At 40.2% G+C, this 6,000-nt stretch overlaps 1 long non-coding RNA gene across 1 annotated transcript in view; it reads right to left on the bottom strand.

The window, feature by feature from the left end:
* Nucleotides 1-723: 723 nt before the first annotated feature.
* Nucleotides 724-6,000, bottom strand: part of LOC140484631 (uncharacterized) — a 56,463-nt gene continuing 51,186 nt past the window's right edge. Inside the window, exon 3 of the long non-coding RNA XR_011962302.1 lies at nt 724-1,363. This is a non-coding gene — a long non-coding RNA (uncharacterized lncRNA). The remainder of the gene's footprint in view (nt 1,364-6,000) is intronic.

Here is a 6,000-nt window from a genome sequence, read left to right as displayed (position 1 = left end):
ACATACTGCTCTCGTGGAGGTCATGTACATAAAGCTGTGAATAAGATCAAAGCATCAAACAAAAGGCGCCCTGGATAATTCCCAAAGAGAAGTTTACCAAAACTTTAATTAAGAAGCACTTTTTCTCATTGAAAACAGAGGCTACAACAGCAGAGACCCTGGTCAACTCTTTTTGTTTCAATGCAGTTTTAAAGTGGGAAAAAAGCAAATAGTAAATTAAGAAAATATCTGTATATTTATTAATATGCAATTTAGTCTGCCTCGTGTTCAGTCGTTTTATATTTACAGCCAGTGCTGGTGCCGCTAATGACTCAGCTAACCCACTGTAGTAAGAGAAACTTCATTTAAAGTATTGCACTATATAAAGCTGGCACAAATTGCCATCCATCTGGGATACATCTGTTAGCACAGTAATATTCCTAAATAACCACAAAAGCTAATTTCATTTATTGCATCAATGCCAAAATGTTTCAAAAAGCAAATTTAATTATGACACTTATTTAATTGTAAATCACACTAGACATAATATGTGCTGAAGGAATACAATTTATAATGCGACACATTCTAATCTGCATCTTGCGCCTGTATATTCTGGATAATTACAATATTTTCCATTACAACACTTTAGGCATGCAATACTTCACAAAGATTTGAAATTACAGTATGCATTCCACTATATATATATATATTTAATATATAGCATGCAACTAATCAAGAGCCTTAATTTTAAATGATCAACTTGGGTTTAGTTTAGAATATTCAAATAGATTTAAGCCATCTATAGAATTTCATGTCACAAAATTTGTTTTTGTTATTAACCAGGTGAGAATGGAGAATTGGTTCCCTGTTTTTGACCCTCCCTCAGTCTGTTGCAACAAATACTTATTTTCATTTTAGTTTGCATCACACTTCAATTAAAATGTAGTTAAATAGGAAACAAAATAGCCAATTACCAAGGCTTTCTTGAGTAAAAGAAAGAGAGATTTTATTACCAAATAACCACCACAAAAAGATAATTAAAATGTGACATTAAATACACGAACACAGGAAATAAGTTTTAAAAGGGAGACTGAATAGTACAAATAGGATTCTTACTAGCTGCTACTAAATAGAAGAAAAAAGGTTAAACATGTGATATCAAACACAGCCAATAAATTTAAAATGGAGAGTATCCAATACAAAGAGGGACAATAAAGGTTATGCAATTTGAAAGGCTTTAAAGTAATTGATGTGTTTTACTGAGACCACCAATTGTTAATCGCTGGCTGGTATTCTCAGCATTAGCAAAGGTGGTAGAAACCTCAGAATGCTTGGTGAAAGGTTGCTTCTGTAGTTTGTCTTTTTTTTCAACAGGCTTTGCTTTCTGAAATGATGAAAGAAACAGATAGTGAGAGAGAGTCGTACCGGTTCTTGATAACAAATCTATTTTTCCTTCCCTCTAACCTGTTGTTCAAAAACACCTGTTGAAATGAAATTCAGTGTGTATTCCTAAGTCTAGTTTCATTGTCTTTCCAAGCTGGCTAACTAACAGGCAACCTTTTCACCTCCCAGTATGTGAACGTACCATACAGATATGAATTAAAACAGGGGATTTCTTTAAATAGAAATGATCATTTCAATGCTGACAGCATTGCTTATTCCTCAGGAGTCACATTAAGCTTGCCGCAATTTCTAGTCAAATGACTACTGTAGCTACAGTTCATCAAGCTCTTGGGTATACAATCAGAAGATGCAATATGTTTTCCTCCCACAGTCCAAAAGATGTGCAGGTCAGGTGAATTGACCATGCTAAATTGCCCAAGCTAAATTGCCAACAGTGTTAGGTGCATTAGTCAGAGGGAAATGGGACTGGGTGGGTTACTCTTTGGAGGGTCGTTGTGGACCTGTCAAGCCAAGGGCCTGTTTCCACACTGTAGGGAATTTAATCTAATCATCAATATAATAGCTCATATTTATCACTCATGTAACATTTTCCTTTCAGAAATGAAATTGCCTGCACATCTCCACTACTTGCCATAGTGCAACTAATTGAGTCAAAGATTGTCCAAGGTTACTGAATCAGCAACACATTGATTTTAAAAATCTCACCTTTGTTAACAATTCCTTTCATGGCCTCACTTCTCCTTACTTTTGTAGTCTTCTCCAGTCCTACAACTCTCCAAGATCTCTGTGCTGCCTCATTTCCCATCTCTGGTGCATTGGCAAATTTTGTGTGCCATGTTTGGTGGCTGTGTTTTCACTCTGGCTTAGGTTTACAAAAAAAAACCTCTAGAGTTCGCTCACAAAATCCCTCAGTGTCTCTACTTACTTCCTTCTTTAAAATGATTTTTAGAGCCTGCGGTTTGAATCTTACTATATTTTGGTAAAGTGTCGTTTGCATTGAGTTTCATAGAGATTTTCATTCCACCTGGTGAGTGTTCTCACTCTATTACTCCAACTTGCCTCATTAACTACCCACCCTGAGCCCACAGCATCCCTCTTGCCTAATGCCAAACTGATGCTCCCTCTCGCTGTAGCCAGACATATTTACCATTGCTGGGAAATCCAGATCAGGAACTCTGGTGGCAGCACCTTCTTAAAAAGGCCATTGCTCACCCAAACTAATGTTGGCAGTCCAGAGGGCTCTGTACAGCTCATGGGCATTTGTCCTGTGTAATGATACCATGTGTTTACTCCTGGTTTATTTTAGAGAAAGCTAGGGGGAACAGGCATCGAGCAGTCTATGAGAAGATAAACAACTTGTGAAACATTGGGTGTTTTTCTAAAAAGTTGGAACAATAGAAGCATGAGTAGGTGGAGACCCACACAGGCCGAGGATTTTGTAGGTTTTGCTTTACTTTGTCAGTGAGAGTGACCTGAGATTGTGGAATGAAAAAACTTCTCTTTCTCTGTTGGTCAGTTTGTGCACACTGGGGGTTCATGTTGCAGCTGTGCAGGACATTGATTGGACCGCTTTTGGAGTAATATGTTCAATTCTGGTTTCCCTGCTGTGGGAAAGATGTTTGTTACACTTGAAAGGATTCAGAAAAGATTTTACAAGGATGTTTACAGGGTTGGAAGGTTTGAGCTACAGGAAGAGGCTAAATAGACTGGGGTTATTACCTGGAGCGTCGGAGGCTGAGGGGTGACCTTGTAGTGGTTTATAAAATCATGAGGGGCATGGATATGGTAAATAGACAAGGTTTTTTCCCTGGAGTGGGGGAGTCCAAAACTAGAGGGTATCAGATCAAGGTGAGAGAAAAAAGATTTAAAAGGGATTTAAGGGGCAACATTTTCAGGCAGAGGGTGCTGCATGTATGGATGAGCTGCCAGAGGAAGTGGTGAAGGCTGGTACAATTACAACATTTAAAAGGCATCTGGATGGGTACGTGATTTAAAAGGGTTTAGAGGGTTATGGGCCAAATGCTGGCAAATGGGACGAGATTAACTTAAGATATCTAGTCAGCATGGACATGTTGGACCAAAAGGTTTGTTTCTGTGCTGAACATCTCTATGACTGTATGACTCTCTCTCTCTCTCTCTCTCTCTTTCTCTCTCTCTGTCTCTCTGTCTCTCTCTCTCTTTCTCTCTGGGGAGATGTGACACGTATATCTTTCTTGCTGACTGGATTGCACGTGAGACAGTCTGTTTTCTGAATTTGCCTTTTGTCAAGATTGTGTTTATGGGATGTTGCTGTATTGGAACAGTTATTTAGCAATAGTTACTGTATCTAATATTTTGTTAAGTTTTTAATTCTGGTCTCCTTCCTATTGGAAGGATGTTGTGAAACTTGGAAGGGTTCAGAAAAGATTTACAAGCATGTTGCCAGAGTTGGAGGATTTGAGCTTTAGGGAGAGGCTGAACAGGCTGGGGCTGTTTTCCCTGGAGTGTCAGAAGCTGAGGGTGATCTTATAGAGGTTTACAAAATGATGAGGGACACAAATAGGATAAATACACAAAGTCTTTTTTCCTCTGGGGTGGGGGAGTCCAGAAGGAGAGGGCATAGATTTAGGGTGAGAGGGGAAAGATATAAAAGGGACCTACGGAGCAACTTTCTCATGCAGAGGGTAGTGCATGTATAGAATGAGCTACCAGAGGGAGTGGTGGAGGCTGGTACAATTGCAGCATTTAAAAGGCATCTGGATGGGTATATGAATAGGAAGGGGTTTGAGTGGTATGGGCCAAGTGCTGGCAAATGGGACTAGATTAAGTTGGGATATCTGGTCGGCATGAATGAGTAAGACCAAGGGGTCTGTTTCTGTGCTGTACATCTCTATAACTCCATGAATCTAAAAGAGTTAAGTTATTCCAATTCCTTCTCTCTTTTGTTGTATTTTAACTGTAGCGGGTGAATAAAAAGTGTTTTGCTTTAAATCCAGTAGGTGGTCCAATCAAATTGAATCTGGAACTCCATACCTTACATTTACTTTGAAAATAATAAAAATCTAGGTTCTAGACTATCTTCTGAGTATTCTGAGGGGGGTTGGTCTCATCCATAATACCTGGATAGGCAGGGAAGGGGAACTTTCTGCCCTACTTTGTGGACAGCTACCTGCCATGTTTGCATTTGGCAAATGGTGCATATGTGGTTCCAAGATAGTGTGATGCTGCCCACCCTTGCGTGGATGATTGCTGACAACCTGGAAAGCTGCTTAGCTTCATGTCTCCACTAAAAGGCAAAGAGACTGGGGGTATCTAGGTAAACATAACTGGCCAGCAGCCCTCAGTCTGGTCAAATCAGTCAGCCGCCTGCCCACCCCTGTGACCAATGTGCCCTTGTGGTAGCATTGCAATAAGAAATGCCAGTTTGCTCCAAAGCATGCTGTTAGTGGAGATGTGTTGTACTGGTATGCACAGACTAGCATGTGTCAGATACCAATATCCATAGGCAATGGATGTATGTGCCCACTGCTTGTGAAGTGTGCCCTGAGATATTGGTGATGTTTATCCAAGGTGGAGTCCAAAGAATCAAGCAGAGAGCTAGAGCACACCCCTGGACATTTTGGGCAATTTAGCATGGCCACTCCACCTAACCTGCACATTCTTGGGTTGTGGGAAGAAACCCACACAGACACAGAGAGAATGTGCAAACTCCACACAGAAAGTCGCCCAAGGGTGGAATCGAACCCAGGTCCCTGGCACTGTGAGGCAGCAGTGTTAACTGCTGAACCACTGTGCCAACCTAAACTGTGCATATCACATTTCTCCAAACATGATGTAACTAACCTGAGTCACATGATTAGGGATGAAATATTAACCCCAAATACCAGGGAGAACTTTTCAGCTCAATTTCAAAATATTGCTGTGAGTTCTTATGCATACACAAAAGGGAGCAGATGGGCTCTTAATTTAGTGTCGCATCTGCAAGACAGTACCTCTGACAATATTGCACTCCCTGGGTACAACACTTTGTGCTGATAGGACTCTAGAGAAGAAGGTGGACCATAGACCTTCAAACACAAGGCCAAATGGTACCTTCTGAGTTATGGATGCCACCATCCAAGTGACCCTAATCAAAGTCATTAATGAATGAATGATTAAGATTAAACATCAAGTAATAATTACAGTAGTGCTCAGTCACAAATCTACTGCGTGCCTGAAGAAACAAGCTTTTATCAGAATAAACCAAAGAACTGCGGGTGCTGGAGATCTGAAACAAGAACAGAAATTGCTGTAGAAACTCAGTTGGACTCGAAACATTAACTCTGTTTTCTCTCTGCAGATGCTGCCAGACCTGTTGTGTTTCTCCAACAGTTTCTGTAACTTCTGCCAGGTCCCATTCAATAAGTTGGACAATGACAAAATGTGACTGCACACTGAGACAGATCAACAAATGCTCTCAAATACTAAACTTCAAGTCCTCCATGTGTCCTACCAATATCAATATTCTGGAAGAAATTTCACTCATGGAGGAGTAGCTCTTACAACATAAATGATTCTTGTAAGTGAAATGGTGACAAAGATGACCTAGCAGCAAAACTATTATAGCACTGTACGAATCCTCATGATTCCTGACAAGCT

This window comes from Chiloscyllium punctatum, chromosome 13 (assembly GCF_047496795.1).
Source record: "Chiloscyllium punctatum isolate Juve2018m chromosome 13, sChiPun1.3, whole genome shotgun sequence".
Classification (NCBI taxonomy): Eukaryota; Metazoa; Chordata; class Chondrichthyes; order Orectolobiformes; family Hemiscylliidae; genus Chiloscyllium; species Chiloscyllium punctatum.
The sequence above is the reverse complement of the archived record's forward strand: the minus strand, read 5'-3'. Positions and strand labels throughout refer to the sequence as shown.